The sequence below is a fragment of the Phacochoerus africanus genome, chromosome 3 (assembly GCF_016906955.1).
Source record: "Phacochoerus africanus isolate WHEZ1 chromosome 3, ROS_Pafr_v1, whole genome shotgun sequence".
NCBI classification, from domain to species: domain Eukaryota; kingdom Metazoa; phylum Chordata; class Mammalia; order Artiodactyla; family Suidae; genus Phacochoerus; species Phacochoerus africanus.
This window is the reverse complement of record NC_062546.1, coordinates 106447596-106467274: the sequence shown is the minus strand read 5'-3', so window position 1 is coordinate 106467274 and position 19679 is coordinate 106447596.

The following is a 19679-nucleotide window of genomic DNA, read 5'->3' as shown; positions in this document are numbered from 1 at the left end:
GGAGATTTATGCCTTTTTATTTATTTGACATGTGTATATAATACCTGTGACATTCCTGACATATAATAGGTAATCAGTATAAATCAAAAAGGATCAAAAAGTATAAATTTTGTTCTGTCTTTTATTTATTTGGGATATAAAAACCACTTGAGAAACCTATACTTGTATTTTCCTAGTGTCTTAAATAATATTGTATTAAGTAAAATACATGAAACATAAAGATAAATGTCAAGTTTAAAAGGACACATACTACATTGAAGCTGAAAACTAACCCAGAGTAACTATTCTAATATATCACCTACATAGAATAGAATGATGGGGAAATGATGCCATATATATATATATGGCAGAGCTCTAAGAAGAAAATAAGAGTCACTCAAAGTCAGTCGTTGCAGCCAGAAGTTAACAAGATAATCACCTTTGCTATTTCAGAGAAATATGTATATAAATATGAATTACTCTGTTCCAGTGGCTTTCCTGTCAGTTCTGTCCAATACTGTCAAGTATTAGAATATGTTTCACGTTACATAATTTGAAGGATTTATATTGTGCCCTTCAAGGATTTATATTGTATATGTAATTATATTGTTATAATTACCATAATTACTGACTTATTGATTTTTATCCTATGTATGAGGCATCCATTATGATCCAGAAACAGTTGTACACAAATTCTTGAAATTGAAGACCTTTACATCTGGGAAAGAAAAATACAAGAACTCTAAAACAAGAGTATGTTTTAAGTGATAAACTGCAGGAAGTGGTGTAGGAGTATAAAACTGCATTCCTGCTGCTAAAGCCATATGGGATAAAGGACCATTTTCCCCCAGTGTGTCATAAGTGATTATTTTTGAAAAATCCAATAAAAGAGCAAAATTGAGGAATCCAAATAAAACATATAAAACATATCAGTTTTTATAAAAGAAACATTGGTTTTAATACATGTGAGTAAACATATTTAGTTTACATATATGATTTTTTTTCATGCCAAGTCTGTCTTACTAAAGATAGAGGTGTTTGGTTTATGTGTTGGTGTGATAGTCTTAATTTGGTATGAGCTACTGCCCTTAAAACATAAGTCTACACAAGACTTAAAGTCTTAATCTTTCTCACTTTTATAGCTTACAGCTAGTTGTGTTTGTTGGCAGTGGATTTAGAAAATGATTTATTCATATCACCATTATGTTAAAATAATTAATATAAATATCTATATTCACAATCTGTACACTTATTAAGTTACAGTTAAAAAGACTCCATTTACTGGCTTTATTTACTCAAAGTTGGCCTTTCATATCTTTAGCCAACTCCTGACTATGCCCAGGTGTAGCACTACTGCAAAGTGTCTTTTAAATAAACCTTTTATTTTTAATTTACCTTGCTTAATATTTTGGATGGAAATGCTGATTGAGTTTTGATGATCTCATTGCTTCACTAGCCAGTAAAACTCTGCAAATAACACACTGGGTTTCATGCTTCCACAATAGTTGTGGGTACAAAACTGAACTCAATACTAATGAGGCTAGAACAGGTAATTTGAGCTTATACTTTTTCAGCATCCTTTCCAACATTACCATGGTTTAATATTATTATTATTTGGTTTAATAATATTTCACAAAAAGTTACATTTTTTTCAGGAAAAAAATTCTAGTGAAGCTTCTTTCTCTACCTCCAAATTGGGGTTAAAATACACATTCCAATTTCTGAATTTAATAATGTTAAATAGTACATTTAAAAATAGATTTTATTTAAAAATTTAACTTGTAAAATGAATGTTTCTTACAAAACACGATGATTACCATAATATCATAATTCTTTCATATGTAATCTAAAATATATCAGAAAGTAGAGAAATTTACTTAATGCATTTGAGTTATGCTATACTCATTCTGAGGAGAAATCAAAGATGTACTTGTTAATGTTATCTGTTAAAATTATTGGCTTCATGACTTCTGAAGTATCCTGGCCAGAATGATATCCTATAGTCATACTATGTAGGTAATGTTATGCATTAAGATGTTGGATATGCATTGGAAATATTATTGTCACTTTTTTATCATATTATGTCTTTATAATTTAAACCTAATACAGTTTTTTCCCCTATTAGATGGTATATACTCTGTCACACTTGTTCCTGTTTCACACCTTTTGTTCATGCCTCTATCCAGATTTTTCAACAGCTTTTCCCTCACGTGACTCTTTGCTGTGGTAATCACTCTTTATATTTTACATATTACTTAAATGTTGCCTTAACTAGGCATGATATAAATTAAGTGAATTCTCTGTTTCCTCCCAAAGCACCTTCTCCTGTATTTTTGTGGCACTTATTCCAATTTCAAATTATGTATCTATTTCGTACTATTTATGGTCTTCAATACAAGTTAGGGAGAATGTCTCATTCATTACTATGTATCCAGTGTTTGACATGCTGGTCATAGGTACAGAAGTCTTAAATGATCACATGTTTAATGAATATTTGGCTATTATGAGTTGTTGTAATAGTGATTACATAGGCCAAATATATAACTAGCAGCTTTTTGGACTTTCCAAGGGGTACAGCCCTCTCAAAATCTCAACTGGATTATTTAAATAGCTTTGTTACTATATTTCTGCTTGCATTTGATTTACTAGGATCAATTTTATTTATGACAATCAAAGTTGTCTTCTTAAACAGAAAGCCAAATTAAATCATTTTCTTTTGAAAATTTTCTATAGAATAGAATTAAAATGAAATGATTGAAAAGGACAAGTTGATTACTAATTCTCAGAAGTAATTTATATAACCATTTTTATTTTTTTCCCTTATAGCTGCTTTACAGTGTCCTGTCAATTTTCCACTGTACAGCATGGAGGCCCAGTTACACATATATGTATACATTATTTTTTCTCAGATCATGTTCCATTATAAGTGAGCAGACGTAGTTATCAGTGCTACACAGCAGGATCTCATTGCTAATCCATTCCAAAGGCAATAGTCTCAGAAATAATTTGTTGTCACCTTTCTTTTTTTTTTGATTTTTTAAAAAAATTTATTGAAGTGTAGTTGATTTACAAGGTTGTCATAATTTCTGCTGTACAACAAAAGAGATTCAGTTATACATGTACACACATCCATTCCCTTTCACATTCTTTTCCCACATTGATTGTCACGTAATATTTTTTTATTTCAGAATAAAATACATATACTTAAACACAGTTACATTCAAACAGATTATTATATCATGGATCTTAAGAATCAGATTAAGTATCTCCCTCTGGAGAATTGGAATGGAAAATATGCTGAGACAAATAGGAAATTTATTCTATGCTTTATCCCATTTTGTATGGCTTTCATCTTTACTATTTAGTATTATCTATTACATTTCAATTTTTCTTTAAAAATTAGCATTATGTTAAAATTGTGTATATTATGCAACTAAAATTTATAAAGAAGAAAGCCTTATATACCATTAAATATTTTATACATCATAATAAAAAGAATAACTGGTAAGAATAACAAAAATAATACACCCTCTGAAAATAAGTAAAATATAAAATGCACAAATTGGGTTAAAAAACAGTGTAACTATATAAATATGTCCTCACAATTTGTTCCATCTCATTGATTCTTCAATGAAGGCATTACACCATTCTAGGTGATGTGATAAACAAGACATTATAGACTTTACATTGTACCATGGAGAGAAATGGTTATTAATAATACAATTGTAGAACTGTATTATTTAATTGTACAGTTGCATTATTTAATTATAATTATCATAAATTCTTTGATGGAGAGGAAATCAGAATCAGATGTAAGAAGACTTCAGCATTCCAAGAATGATGTCAAATGACCCCCTTCATGGTGGATTAGGCACTTACTTACTACGAGATATATTTCTTCTCCAGAGAGTCCTTGTTTGTGTATCAATTGTAGATCTTTGGTTTGCAGATATTCTGAAGTTTTGATGTGAGAGTCTATATGTATATGAGATTGTTTTAAGTTGTTGTTCTCTTAATTGCAAGTTCATCTCCAGTGTCCCGCATTTGTACCCACCTCTTCTCATGATTTCTGATTTTGGTGGTATAATTGTGCATGGATGATTTCGTATCTTTACTGTATATGTACCTTTACTGGTGAGCCTTGTCATCTGTGGAATTTTTGTTTCTGTTTCTGTCTTTTCTTTCCTGCCTAGAGAAGTTCCATTAGTATTTGTTGTAAGGCTGGCTTAGTGTTGCTGAATTCTCTCAGCTTTTGCTTATCTGAGAAAGTTTTGATTTCTCCTTCAAATCTGAATGAGAGCCTTGCTGGGTAAAGTAATCTTGGTTGGAGGTTTTTTCCTTTCATCACGTTAAGTATATCATGCCACTCCCTTCTGGCCTGAAGCATTTCTGCTGATAACCTTATTGGGGTTCCCTTGTATGTTACTTGTTTCTTTTCCCTAGCTGCTTTCAAGATTTTCTCTTTGTCTTTAATTTTGGTCAGTTTGATTATTATGTGTCTCGGTGTGTTCCTCCTTGGGTTTATTTTATATGGTACTCGTTGGGCTTCCTGGATTTGAGTGAGTGGTTCTTTTCCCATGTTAGGGAAGTTTTCAGCTATAATCTCTTGGAATATTTTTTTCTGTTTCCTTCTCTCTCTTCTCCTTCTGGCACCCCTATAATACGGATGTTGGTGCGTTTCACTTTGTCCCAGAGTTCCCTGAGACTCTCTTCATTTGTTTTCAATCTTCTTTCTCTTTTCTGTTCTGCATCTGTAATTTCCACTAACCTGTCCTCCACCTTGCTTTTTCCTTCTTCTGCCTCCTGTATTCTGCTGTTAGCTGCTTCTAGTGAATTTTTTATTTGTTATTGTATTTTGCCTCTCTTCTTGTTTAAGTTTTATATCTTATATCTCTTTGCTCAGTGTCTCCTATAAGTTATCCACATTTGCCTCCACTTTATTTCCAATGTCTTGCATCATCTTCAGCATTGACAGTCTAAAGTCTTTTTCCTGGAGGCTAAGACTCTCCTCATCACCTAGCTGATTTTCTGGGGTTTTTCCTTTCTCCCTCATCTGAGTTATAGTTCTCTGACTTTTCATTTTATAGGTTTTTGGTGTGGTGACCTTTTTACAGGTAGTAGAGTTACTTCTGGTGTCTGCCCCCCCTTGTGGCTGAAGTCATTATGGGGGCTTGCTGTAGGCTTCCTGATGGGACGGGCTGATGCCTGCCCACTGGTAGGTGGAGCCAATTCTAATCCCTCTGATAGGTGGGGCTTGGTCTCTGGATGGGATTAGAGGCATCTGTATGCCTGAGGCTCTTTAGGTAGCCTGTTTACTGAGGGGTGGGGCTGTGATTCCACCTGGCTTGTTGTTTGCCCTGGGGCTTCTCAGTGCTGACTGACTGGTGGGTCCAGATTTTCCCAAAATGTCCACCTCCAGAGAAAGGCAACTGCTGAATATTCCCGAGAGCTTTGCTTTCAATGTCCTTCCCTCACAACAAGCCACATTCACCCCTGTTTTCCCAGGATTTCCTCCAAACAGTCAGGTTTGACCCAGATTCCCATGGAGTCCTTGCTCTGCCCTGGGACCCAGTGCACGTGAACGTCCCTGTGCACCTTTTAAAAATGGGGTCTCCATTTCCTCCAGTCCTGTGGAGCTCCTGTGCACAAGCCGCACTGGCTTTCAGTGCCAGGTGCTCCAGGGGCTCTTTCTCCCAGTGACAGATCCCTGCATGTGAGGGTTTGATGTGGGGCTCAGAACTCTCACTCCTGTAGGTGAGTCTCTGTGAACCAGTTAGTTTTCAGTCTGTGGAACTTCATACCCGTGAGGTATGGGGTTGTTTATATAGTGAAATCACCCCTCTTACCTCTTGATGTGGCCTCCTTTTTTTCTTCTGGAGTAGTATATCTTTTTTAAGGTTTCTGGTCCGTTTGGGTGGAGATTGCTGAGCTTTTAGTCATGAGTTCTGTTGTTTTTAGGAGAGAAGTTGAGCTCTGGTCCTTCTATTTTGCCATATTAATCCTCTCTCTGTTGTCACCTTTCTGTAGGCTCATTATTTCCTGCATACTGGTTTTCTAATATTATACACACCAAAAATTATGCCTATATAGAACTGCTAACAGACTGGGCCAAACTTATGGGACAAATGGAATAAAAGATTCACTGTTTCAAATCAAATAGAAATTAATTTATCTTTCCTGCAACAGATTGGGATAGGCAAAGGATTCTTCCTACTCGGTGATCTGGTACTGTGTCCTAGAAATTTGTCTTTGTTTGCTTTGCTTAAGCTGGCCATTAGCACCATATAGGAATTCCAACACTTCGAAGAAAGAAAGTAGAAACCAGATCCTTCTTTAAGGGGCATGACCCGTAAGTTCAGCATATTTCCAGTCATAGTCCATTGGTTGCTCATTTCATAGACCCACCCCAATAGTCTAGGCATTATGGATATGTGTCCTGCTGAAACTTAGAGGAAGAGGTTTTATTAAAAGAAGAACGATAGAGTTCCTGTTGTCTCTCATTGATTAATGAACCCAACTAGTATCCATGAGGATCCCTGTCTTGCTCGGTGGATTGAGGATCTGGTGTTGCTGCGAGCTATGGTATAGGTCACAGACATGGCTCAAATCCCACATTGCTGTGGCTGTGGTGTAGGCTGGCAGCTACAGCTCTGATTTGACTCCTAGCATAGGAACCTCCATATACTGTGGCTGCAGCCGTAAAAAGCAAAAGAAAAGGGGGGGGGAGGAGGATGGAGTTCCTTTGTGGCATAGTGGGTTAAGGAACTGGTGTTGTCACTTCAGGGGCTCAGGTTGCTGCTGCAGAGCAGGTTAAGTCTCTGACCTGGGAACTTCCATATGCCATGGGTGCAGCCAATGAAAAATAGCTGGTGGCTCTGTTAAAAGGTCTTGGGTTTTATTATTTCCTTTGCCTAAAATTGATTCCAGATTTTAAGGTGCTGTTTCCTGGTTACTATTCAGGTTTCAACTAAAATTAATCTCCTTAGATAAGTTTAACAACCAAGTGCCCATGGTCCCCATCATTACTCTTTATTACAATTTTTCCATATTGCCCATTGCTCTGTGAAAATATCTTGTCCAGTTATTGGTTTACTTTTTATTTGTTTGTTTAAATGTCCTGTTCTCTTTCTGTTTCTCCATCAAAATGACTACGAGTGAGAAGAGGAAAGAACAAATACAGAACATTGAAAATGCATTTGAAATTATGAAGACCAGCAAGATGAAGCAGTTCTGCACACATATAGATGAATATATCAAAATATAAGGGGAACCACTAATCACATAATCATAATAGTCACACACATAAAGAAAAACCAAGCCAAATATAATGCTAAATGTTATCAGAAAATCACAAGAAAAGAAAACAAAAAGAGGAAGCAATAGCAATCCAAAATAATTTTTAAGCATAAAGACATACTTATCTGTAAATCCATTGCATGTAAGTGGATTAAATACTCCATCTAAAAGAAAAAGACTAGCTGAATGGATTTAAAAGCAAGACATATATATGCTGTCTGCAGGAGATCCACTTCAGATCTAAGGACACATACAGACTTGAAGTGAAAGGGTGGAATAAAATGTTACATGCAAATAGAAATTATAGAAATTATAGAAAAGCAGGAGTAGCAATACTCCTGATATGACAATACTATTTTGTCATATCAGACAAAATAGTTTTTAAAATAAGGGGGGTCACAAGAGATAAAGAAGGACACTATATATTGATCAAAGATAAATACAAGAAGAAATAACAATTTTAAATATATATGCACCCAACATAGGAGCAGCACAATGTATTTGGCAACTACTAACAGCCATAAAAGGGGAAATTGGAAGTAACACAGTAATAGTGGGGGAAATTTAACACCCCACTTATAGCAATGGACAGATCATCCAGATAGAAAATCAGCAAGGAAACACAAGTCTTAAGTGATACACTAGACCAAATAGACTTAACTGACGTGTATACAACTTTTCACCCCAAAGCAGCAGAATATATATTCTTTTCAAGTGCATACAGAACATTCTTCAGGATAGATCACATCTTGGGCCACAGTTCAAGCTTTGATAAATTTTTAAAAATTGAAACTATTGCAAGCATTTTCTCCGATCACAGTGTTATGAGAATAGAAATAAACTAAAAGAAAAAAAACATCAAAAAACTTTACCCCTTAAACATCTAGAGAAGGGAGAACTGACAAAGCCCAAAATTAATAAAAGTGAAGAAATCATAAAGATTAGAGTAGACATTAATAACATAGAGACAAACAATTGAGAGGATCAATGAAACCAAAAGTTGGTAATTTGAAAAGATCAATAAAATTGAAGAAACCCTTAGCCAGACTCATCAAGAAAAAAAGGGAGAGGGTTCAAATCAATAAAATTATAAATGAAAAAGAAATTACAACTGACACTGCAGAAATACAAAGGATCATGAGAGACTACTGTGAGCAACTGTATGCCAATAAAATGGACAACCTATGAGAAATGGACAGATTCAAATAGAAAATATGTTCTAATAGAAAATATGAACAGGCCAATGGAGAAGGGCAGGGAGTGGGATGGACTGGGAATTTGGGGTTGATAGATGCAAACTATTGCCTTTGAAATGGATAATCAATGAGATCCTGCTGTAGATCCTGGGAACTATATTTAGTCACTTATGATGGAGCATGATAATGTGAGAAAAAGAATGTATATATGTATGTGTGACTGGGTCACCTTGCTGTACAGTAGAAAATTGAGAGAACACTGTAAACTAGCCATAATGGAAAAAATAATGAAGGAAATATGAACAGACCAATCACAAGTATTGAAATTGAAAATATGATTAAAAAACCTCCAAAAAAAAAAAGTCAGGGACTTGATAGCTTCACAGTTGAGTCCTACCAAACCTTCAGGGAAGGTTAACACCTTTTCTTCTGAAACTTGTCCAGAAAATTGCAGAGGAAGGAACACTCCCAAGCTCATTTTATGAAGCCACCATTACCCTGATTATAAAACCAGACAAAGATACCACAAAAAATAAAATTACAGGTGAATGTCACTGATGAACATAAATGCAAAAATCCTCAACAAAATATTAGCAAACTGCATATAAGTGTACATTAAAATGATCATACACCATGATCAATTAGGATTTATCCCAGAGATGCAAAGATTCTTCAATATTTGCAAATCTATCAAGGCGATACACCCCATTAACAAACAGAAAAGTAAAAAACATACGATTATCAATAGATGCAGAAAAAGCTTTTGACAAATTTCAACACCCACACCTCAATATAATAAAAGCCACTTATGACAAATCCACAGATAACATCATTCTCAATAGTGAAAAACTGAAAGCATTTCAATTAAGATCAGGAAAGAGACAAGGATGACCTCTTTAACCACTGTTATTCAACATAGGCTCAGAAGTCCTAGCCATGGCAATCAGAGAAGAAAAAGAAATAAAAGGAATGCAAATGGGAAAAGAAGTAAAACTATCACTGTTTGCAGATGACATGATTCTATACCTAGAAAATCCTAAAGATACTACCAGAGAATTATTAGAGCTCATCAGTGAATTTGGTAGTCCCAGGGTACAAAACTAATACACAGACATCAATTGCATTTCTATACACTAACAATGAAAAATTAGAAATTAGGGAAACAATCCCATTTACCATTGCATCAAAAGACAAAAAAACAAAAACAAAAAACACCTAGGAATAAACCAACATAAGCAAATGAAAGATCAAAAAGAGAAATTACTGAAGCAATCCTGTTTACCATCACATCAAAAAAATAGAATACTTAGGAATAAACTTACTTAAAGAGATAAAAGACCTGGACTCTTAAAACCATAAGACTCTGATTAAAGAAATCAAAGAAGACACAAATAGATGGAAAAATATACCATGCTCTTGGATTGGAAAATCAATATAGTCAAAATGACAATACTACCTAAGGCAATTCTACAGATTCAGTGTAATCCATCAAATTACCAATGACATTCTTTACAGAACTAAAACAAAATATTTTAAAATTTGTATGGAAACACCAAAGACTTCAAATAGCCAAAGCAATATTGAAAAGAAAAAAGGAACTAAAGGGACAGGCTCCCTGAGTTCAGACTACTGCAAAGCTACAGTCATCAAGACAGTATGGTACTGGCACAAAAAAGCAGAAATACAGATCAATGGAACAGCATAGAAAGCCCAGAAATAAACCCAAACACTTACGGTCAATTGATCTATGACAAAGGGGGCATGAACATACAGTAAAGGAAAGATAGTCTCTTTGATAAATGGTGCTGGGAAAACTGGATAACTGCACATAAGGGAATGAAATTAGAACACTGTCTAACACCATACACAAAAATAAATTCAAAATGGATTAAAGACCTAAATGTAAAGCCATACACCATTAAACTCATAGAGGAAAACATAGGCAAAATGCTCTTTGACATAAATCACAGCAACATCTCTTTTGATGCACTTCCTAGAATAAAAACAATAAAGACACAAATGAACCAATAGGACTTAGTTAAACTCAAAAGCTTCTGCACAACAAAGAAAACCATTAAAAAATGAAAAGACAGTCAACAGAATGGGAGAAAATTTTTGCAAATGACTCAACTGACAAAGGTTTAATCTCCAAAATATACCAGCAACTCATGCAATCAACAATAAAAAAAACAAACAACCCAACTGAAAGATGGGCAGAAGAACTGAATAAACATTTCACTAAAGAAGACATACAGCTGGCCAGCAGGCACATGAAAAGATGCTCAACATCACTAATTATTAGAGAAATGCAAGTCAAAACTTCTTTGAGGTACCACCTCACACCAGTTAGAGTGGCCATCGATAACAAATCAACAGATAACAGATGATGAAGAGGATGTAGAGAAAACGGAACCCTTTTACACTGTTGGTGGGAATGTAAATTGATACAACCACTGTGGAAGACAGTATGGACATACCTCAGAAAACTAAATATAGAACTACCATATGACCAAGCAATCCCACTCCTGGCCATATATTCAGACAAAAATTTCATTGAAAAAGATAACATGCACCCATGTGTTCATTGCAGCACTCTTCACAGCAGGCAAGACATGGAAACAACCTAAATGCCCATCGATGGATGAATGTGTTATGACGAAGTGGTAGATATATACAATGGAATACAACTAAGCCATTAAAAAGACAAAATAATGCCATTTACAGCAACATGGATGGAACTAGAGACTCTCATACTGAATGAAGTCAGTCAGAGAAAGACACTATATATCACTTGTATATGGAGCCTTAAATATGGCACAGATGATTTATTTACAAAAAAGAAAAGATCATGGACATGTAGGACAGACTTTTGTTTGCTGGGAGGGAGGAGGAGGGAGTGGATGTATTGGGAGTCTGGGGTTAATAGATAAAAACTTGAATTTGGAGTGGACAGGCAAATGATATTCTGCTATATAGCACAGGGAACTAATCACTTATGATGGAGAATAATTTGAGAAAAAGAATGTATATATATGTATGACTGGGTCACTTTGCTGTACAACAGAAATTGACAACATTGTAAATCAATCATCATAATTTTTTGTTAAATGACTGTGAGTAAACCATTTGAGAACAGGATTTTTTTCTATGGAATGCTCTATGAGTATGCTTTCTGCATCTAGAAGAATACCTGTTGCATAATTCTCAAACAATTATTGAACAAGTGAATAGGCACAATTTTGTAACATATGAAGAAAATATTTGTTTTTCTCTTTCCTTTCATGCTTGCATGAAACAGAGATGTATATAACAGTAGCTAGATATACAGCATAGTAGACTGATGTAATGCATGGAATCAGAAGAAATTCAGTTCATATTTTAAAGATAATTTCATTTTTATGTACATAGGAGACATAAATAATCTTTAGTAAAGAGCTATGATTCAGAGCAATATATTCCCATAACGTTATATCTCAACTTATTTCTCTATAGTGTGACTGATTGTTGAAGGAACTTCTGCATAAATATTTCTCCCAGCAGGTCACATGATTCCTGTATGTCATGCCTGTCAGTTACCAATTGTGATGCTGTTGTGGTAAACAAATGGAGTCACATCTGTAGGAGTGCAGTTAACATAGAAGGATTGATGGCTGTCCTAAGAACAGCTGAAACTTAGGCTAAGGATATAAGTTGTGAATTCTTAGTAGTTTGAAGGAGAAACAAATTGTACATAGAAGAGTACTTTAGAAAACAGAACAGTACTTGTAATTTCTAGAAGTGAGAATGATCTGCCTAATATAGCTTCAGATGATCAAGGAGAATCAGTTGTTGATGGACTTGAAAACATTTTTCTTTCAAATGCCTTTTTTTCAAAAGCAGAGCTACTTTTGTTCTATCAGCTTCCCAATTTGCAAAGTCTAGACTTTGATCCTAAAATATGGTATTTCATCACTCACATATAGCTGTATGTTTCTGGTTAACTCTTTTAAAATTTTTTTGTTTGTCAAGGGCAGATTGAACATTAATTAATTTAATTTGTCCAACATTATCTCTAAATAATTGGATTTGGTATGATCCCATTACCAGATTCCCTTACATAAGACAATCTCATTAACAGGGCCCTGAGATGTCACTTTAGATCCATTTGGTAACAAGATACAGACATAAACTCATTACAGGATGCACTTTCCATCCTTAAACTGATGGGGTTTGCTCTTGTTGTGTGACAGTAATATGCCTATATTGGAGAGGAAAAGGAAAATTATATTCTAAGAGAAAAAAACTTATAGAAAAGGAAAGAAAAGGAAGAAAGGAAACAAAAAAGCAAAGGTATAAATGATTTCTTAATCACATTGGACAATAAGGCAATATTTATTAAAATGTATAGAAACATTCACACACTTTTTGATTAACCTCACAGAGCTATTTATTATTATTCAATGCAATTAACTCTTAAAGATAGAAAAATATAAGTACTTTGTCATTTCTGTGGAGACTAGTTTCATCCCTCTAAAAAATAAACATGAAATGTGCATCTCTTCTTTTGATTTCAGGTAAGAAATAGCAATACACTAAGTCTGCTGAATATATATATGGTTAGTAAATCTAAGATGCTGTCTCAGTTCAATACCTTCTTCTTACTGAAATACTGGGACATAATTGGCAATTGGTTGTAGTGGTAGTGGCCAGTACTCAGAGACCCAGAAAACAAAGTTGTTTTATTTGCTCTGTTTTAGACTGGCATTGGCATTGATCCAAACTAAAGTGCTCTGGGTAGATTACGACTGATATGAAATTTTCCTCTTATACTCTTCTGTTTCCAAGGAGGTTGAGAATGTGCATTTCTTTGCCTTGGAACTTTTATGGGATAGAAAGCAAGAAGTGTAGGGAGATGAGTTTTTTTAATCTATTCTTATAAGTTTTATTTATAAAAATAGGAGTACTGGTACTGAGAACAGCAGTTTCTCCCTTACCTCTTCATATCTCTGATTTTCACTCCCTAGAGGCATACCTACACAACTCATTCATCTATTTCTTCTGGCATTTTTCATTGTATTTCTGAAACCTGTTATGGCCTATATTACCATTTCTAGGTCTTTCCATTTGTAACACAGTTGACTGCCGGCTGTGAAAGATGAGAATGTGACCTCCTTAACTCATTGTCCTCTTACTGCTTTTCCTCACCACATTCTCTTCCCAATACTCTTAGGTCTCAACTTTTATTCAGTCTTTAATGATTACATTTTTATGGTTAGAAATGTTATTTAAACTGACTCCCATCATTTGTACATTTCCCATTTAGTACAACCTTTTGCTTTTCTTGGTGTTAGTAATTACTTCATTAGGATGTGTGTGCATTTTCTTTCAGCCTGTTGCTGATTGATTAATGGAGACTTTCTAAGAGAACTATGAAACTCTTCTCAAAATGCTCAAATACTTTGAACAGGTAAACTACCAATTCCATTTTTTTTTTTTCACGCACTCACTGTTCCTGAAACACTCTTTTCTTCATCTTCCATTTTGAATTGGTTGTTTTCTAGACCTGCCAAACAGCTGTTGTCTTGGAACTTCTTTTTGCTATGCCCATGGGAAATCTTATGTCTTTTTCCTATATCGAATATTTGTTTCCTGGTTCCCACATTTTTTTTCTTTTCCTGATTAACTTGTATAATTTTTACAAAATATACTCTTCAGTAGTTTCTTGAAGAAACAATGAACAATGGTTAAATAATTTTGATATTTTGCTATTCTTAAATATCCTTTATATCCTTTGATTGATATTTTGGTTAAAATTGATATAGATATTTTTATCAAAATTGCAGGTATTTATTGTTAACTTTGTGACAGTCACTACAACTTGCTACCAATATTTGTTTACATAATTTCCCCTCCTGCTTTTTTTCTTTTGTGATGTCAGTGTGCTTATCAAAAGACCATCAGCTGTGTTCCCATCATCAGATTTGGTTGCAATAGAAAGACTCTGCATTACAGTTCATTAAATCAAATAGAAATATTTCTCTCTTCAGGAAATTGGCAAAGCCTTGTCATTTGCAGGCTGACATGATGACTCTACGGTATTAGGGATTCTTGTTTTGCTGTCATTTTCCTTATATAGCTTCTGTGTTATTCTTTTTCATGGCTGGTCCAACCACTTGAGTGCATGCTAGCTAACAGGAAGAGGAGAAGGGGGAGTGGAGCATTATTCCTTCCTTTTAACAGCAGGACAAGGAGTCATACATGTTAATAACTTCATACCTCATGGGCAAGAAGACCTGGTTCTTTTGTTTCCCAAATGCCCCTTTTGCATAGCATCATGTTTGTTTGTTTTAAGAATGCATTTTCCTTTTTTATGGTGACTTGATTTATAAATTTACTTGAAAGTTTTGCCAAAAAATGTTGCCTGATTTTTCTGAGTTGTTTTTTTATTGTTGCTATGAGTACATATATGGTGATCTCTGGGTAACTATTTATAATTAAAATTGATGTACTCAAGTAGCTATTGAAGACATTTTGCAGCTAGGTCTCACTTATAGAACAGAGTTTTACCATAGAGTAATTAGTAGGACTGTCTGTTACTCCACTGGGGAAACTTTAAAATCATTATCTTTTCACATTCGGTCTGTCCACTGCCCAGAAAAATCGTGGTTTAATATTTTGAGGAAGAGAGCAGAGGGATGTCACCATGCACTGTGTAGACAAGCATCACTTTTTAATTTCACCTCTCCTGTGTGTAGTTCTTTGAGTCCAGAGCCTTGCTGATCCAATCTTCTCAGAGAGTATATTTCCTCTACTCTACTGGAGTGAGAAAGGTACATTTTCCTGGCGCTGCAGCCTTGGGGGGAAAAAATATAGGGACCCCAATCATAGCATTTTCAGTCTTCACCCTCATAGTCCAGCCTTTAGAAGTAGATGTTACTTTCAGATTTCTAGGTCTTTTGATTTTCCGTGGGATAAATTAGCTAGTTTACAGTTTTGTTCCTTGCCCTTAAGGATCACGTCTATCTCTGCTAAGTCAGTTGTTGCTCAAAAAGCAACAGCTTTCCGTATATAATTTCTATATCTCAAAAAGTCTTGAATTTTATTTTATACTTGTCTCCTTTTCCATAATTTCTGTCCTTTTTGGAATACAGTTTATTTAGTTATTTAGTTTATTGTTGTAATAGTGAAATTTTAGGAGGGAACAGAGAGAAAAACATGTGATAAGTGCTGTGTATATATATAAGTAGATGTTCCCTAAGCTTCCTTGTAGAGAACATTTTGAAGATAATAAAGGGAAAGTTTGTCCTGTAAATAGCAAAAGAAAGGAGTAGAGATACTTGGTTCCCAGAGAGAGAATGGGATAAGATATTCAGGGTACTGAAAAAAACATTTTTTCAACCAAGAATATTTTATCTAGCAGTGTTGTCTTTCAAAAATTAAGTGCATGAAAAGATACTCCCGGACAAACAAAAGTTGAAGGAGCTCCTCACCTTTAAACTTAACTTGCAAGAAATGCTGAAAGGAATTTCTAAAGCTGAAATAAAAGGACGTTAATGAGTAACATGAAATATATGAAAATACACAACGCATTGGTACAGATGAGTGTATAGCCAAATTCAGAATACTGTAATACTGTAATATGATAGTGTGTTAACAACTACAATAAAATCTTAAAAGACGAAAGAATTATAAGTAGCTATAGCTACAATGGTTGGTTAATGAGTAAAAAATATTAAAACAGATAAATTATAACTTTAAAAGTATAAAAAAGGGGAGAGTAAACAAGTAGAGATTTTTTATGTGTCAGATTTAGTTAATGGTGTAAAATAGACTGCTGTATCTATGATATGTTTTATGAAGCCTTGTGGTAGCCACAAAGCAATAATGTAGTAAATACACAAAATATAAAGAGAAGGAAATCGAAGCATACCACTAGGGAAAATCATTAACTCACAAAGGAAGGCAGCAAGAGAAGAAGAACAGAATAAGATAAATACAAAACCCAGAAAAAAAATAATGTAGCGTAAATGTGTCTTAGCTACCAATAATGACTCCCAATGTAACTGGATTAAATTATCTAATAAGAAGGCATAGTGTCTGAATGGGTAAAAGTAAGACCCAACTATATGCTATCTACAAGAGATTCAGTTCAGTTTTAAGGACAAAACACATAGGCTTAAAATGAAGGGATGGAAGAAAATACTCCATACAAGTGGAAACCAAAAGAGACGTGGACTAACTATACTTATGTCAGACAAAACAGACTTTGAACCAAAGATAGTAATATGAATCAAGGAGGGTCAATTTGTCAAGAGAATATAACAGTAATAAATATATGTACACCTAGTATTGAAGCACCTAAATATATTAAGTAGCTACTAACAGATCTGAAGGAAGAAATAGGCAACAGTACAGTAATAGTAGGGATTGTCAGTGTCCCACTGTAATCAATGGATAGATCATTTCGATAGAAGGTAAGGAAGAAAAGATTGGACTTGAACCACATGCTATACTAAATGGGCTGAACCTACATATTTGGAATATTTCACACAACAGCAACAAATATACATTCTTCTCAAATACATATGGTGGCTTCTCCAGGATAGATCAGGTCACAAAACAAGTCTTAGCAAATTTAAGAAGGTGGAAAACAAGTATCTTGTTTGACCACAGTGGTATCAAACTAGTCATCAATAATAGGAGGAAAAGTGGAACGTTCACAAATATGTGGAAATTAAATGGCAATCTCCTGAATAACCAGTGGGTCAGAGAAAAAACCAAAAGGGGAAATAAAAATCTTAGGAAAAGTGAAAATTGAAACATAATGTCCTAAAACTTGTGGGCTGCAGCAAAAGCCCTGTTAAAACAGTAGTTTATGGTGATGAATACCTATGTTAAGAAAAATATCTTGAATAACCAACTACTTTTACATTTTGAAGAATGAGGAAGAGATGAAACTGAACAGAAGGTTAGCAGAAAGAAGGAAATAACAAATATCAGAGCAGACATAAATGCAATATAGACTAAGAAAATTAGAAAAAAATCAGCGACACTAATAGCTCATTTTTGGCCGTATTTTAAAAATGGAATATTTTAGCTTGAGCAGAAAAAAAGAGAAGACTCAAATGAAATGAGAAATGGGAGTTCCCATTGTGGCTCAGCAGAAACAAATCTGACTAGGAACCATGAGGTTGTGGGTTTGATCCCTGGCCATGCTCAGTGGATTAAGGATCTGGCACTGCCAGAAGCTATGGTGTAGGTTGCAGACATGGCTCAGATCCTGCATTGCTGTGGCTGTGGCATTGGCTGGCAGCTATAGTTCCATTTCGAGCCCTAGCCTGAGAAACTATGTGCTACAGGTTTCTGCCCTAAAAATTAAAAAAAAAGAGAAAAATGGAGGAGGCATTATACCTCCTTTTTCATTCCACACAAATACACTGGATCCTAACAGTACTATGTACAGTTATGTGCCAAAAAATTGGATATCCTAGAAGACATGAGAAAATGCCTATTAAGATACAAAATACCTAGACTCAATTAAGAAGAAATAGAAAAATCTGAACAGATAAGTAATTGCCAAGGAGATTGAATCAGTTATCAAAAAGCTCTCAACAAATAAAAGCCCAGGGCCCATACTTCACTGCTGAATTATATGAAACAGTAAAAGAAGAATTAATAGCAATTAACCTTAAACTCTACCAAAAATACAAAGATTTAAAGAGGTGGGAACTCTCCCAAATTCATTTCATAAGGCCAGTATTACTCTGCTGCAAGATAAGACACTACAAGAGAAGGGAAATAAAGGCTAATATTCCTGATGAATAGAAGTGCAACACATCTCAAAAAAATTTAACTGCAAGCAGCAGTACATTTAAAGTTCATAGACATTATCAAGTGGGATTTATCCCTGGCATGCAAGGATAGTTCCTCAAACTGTTCATCAATTGATATGCCACATTAATAGAACAAAATATGAAAATCATATGATCAGTTCAGTAGATGCATGAAAAACATTTGACAAAATTCACCATCCATTCAAGCTAAAGACTCTCAACAAATTGAAAACAGAAAGAACACACTTCAATGTAACAAAAGCCGCCTATGGTAAGCTCAGAGCTAACACCATGCTCAGGGGTGACAGGGTGAAAGCCTTCTTTTCTAAGATGAGGAACAAGACATGAACTCCCATTCTCATCATTTTTTTTAAACGTAGGTCTGAACAGCCTAGCCTGAGCAGTTAGGCAAGAAAGAGAAATAAAAGATAACCCAAGTTAGCAAAGAAGTAACATTTTCTCTGTTTTCAAGTGATATGGCCTTACATATTTGGAAAATCTTAAAAATTCCATTAACAAACAACATTTATTAAAGTTATACAAAATCAACATGAAAAGTCAATTGTGTTATTATACACTAAAAATATCTGGCAAAGAAGTAAAGGGAATCTCATTCACCATAGCATCAAAAGTAATGAAACACTCAGGAATAAATTTAATCAAAGAGATGAAATATCTGCACACTGAAGACTATAAGACTTTGGTGAAAGAAATGACAAATATATCCCATGTTCATGCATCAGAAGAATTAATATTAAAATATCCATACTACTCAAAGCCATATAGCTTCAATGCATTACCTATCAAAATTTCAATGACATTTTTTCATAGAAAAAGAAACCTAAAATTGATATAGAGCCATTATTGTTTCTAAATAGCCAGAGCAATACTGAGAAAGAAGGACAAGCTGAAGGCATCATAAATACTTCCTGGTTGTAAACTATTTTATAAGACTATATTAATCAAAACAGCATGATACTGGCATAAAAGCAGACACATGTACTAATGGGAAAGAATTCAGAGCCTAGAAATAAGCTCTTGACAGTGGTGCCAATAATACTCAATGTATTATTGGAGAAACAGTATTCTCTTCAACAAATTGTACTGGGAAAATTAGATGATCACATGCCAAATGCTTAAACTCTTATACTACTTACCAAAACGAACTTGAAGTGGATTACAGATTTAAACATAAGATGTAACACTCCCAATTAAAAACATTTGGGAAAGCTCCTTGACTTTGGTCTTGACAACAATTTTTTTTGTGTATGTGACATCAAAGCACAAATAAGAAAAGCAAAAATAAATAAGTGGGGGTATATCAAACTAAGAATCAACAAAATGAAAAGGCAGCTTATGAGTGGGAGTAAAATATTTGTAAACCATCTATCTGAAT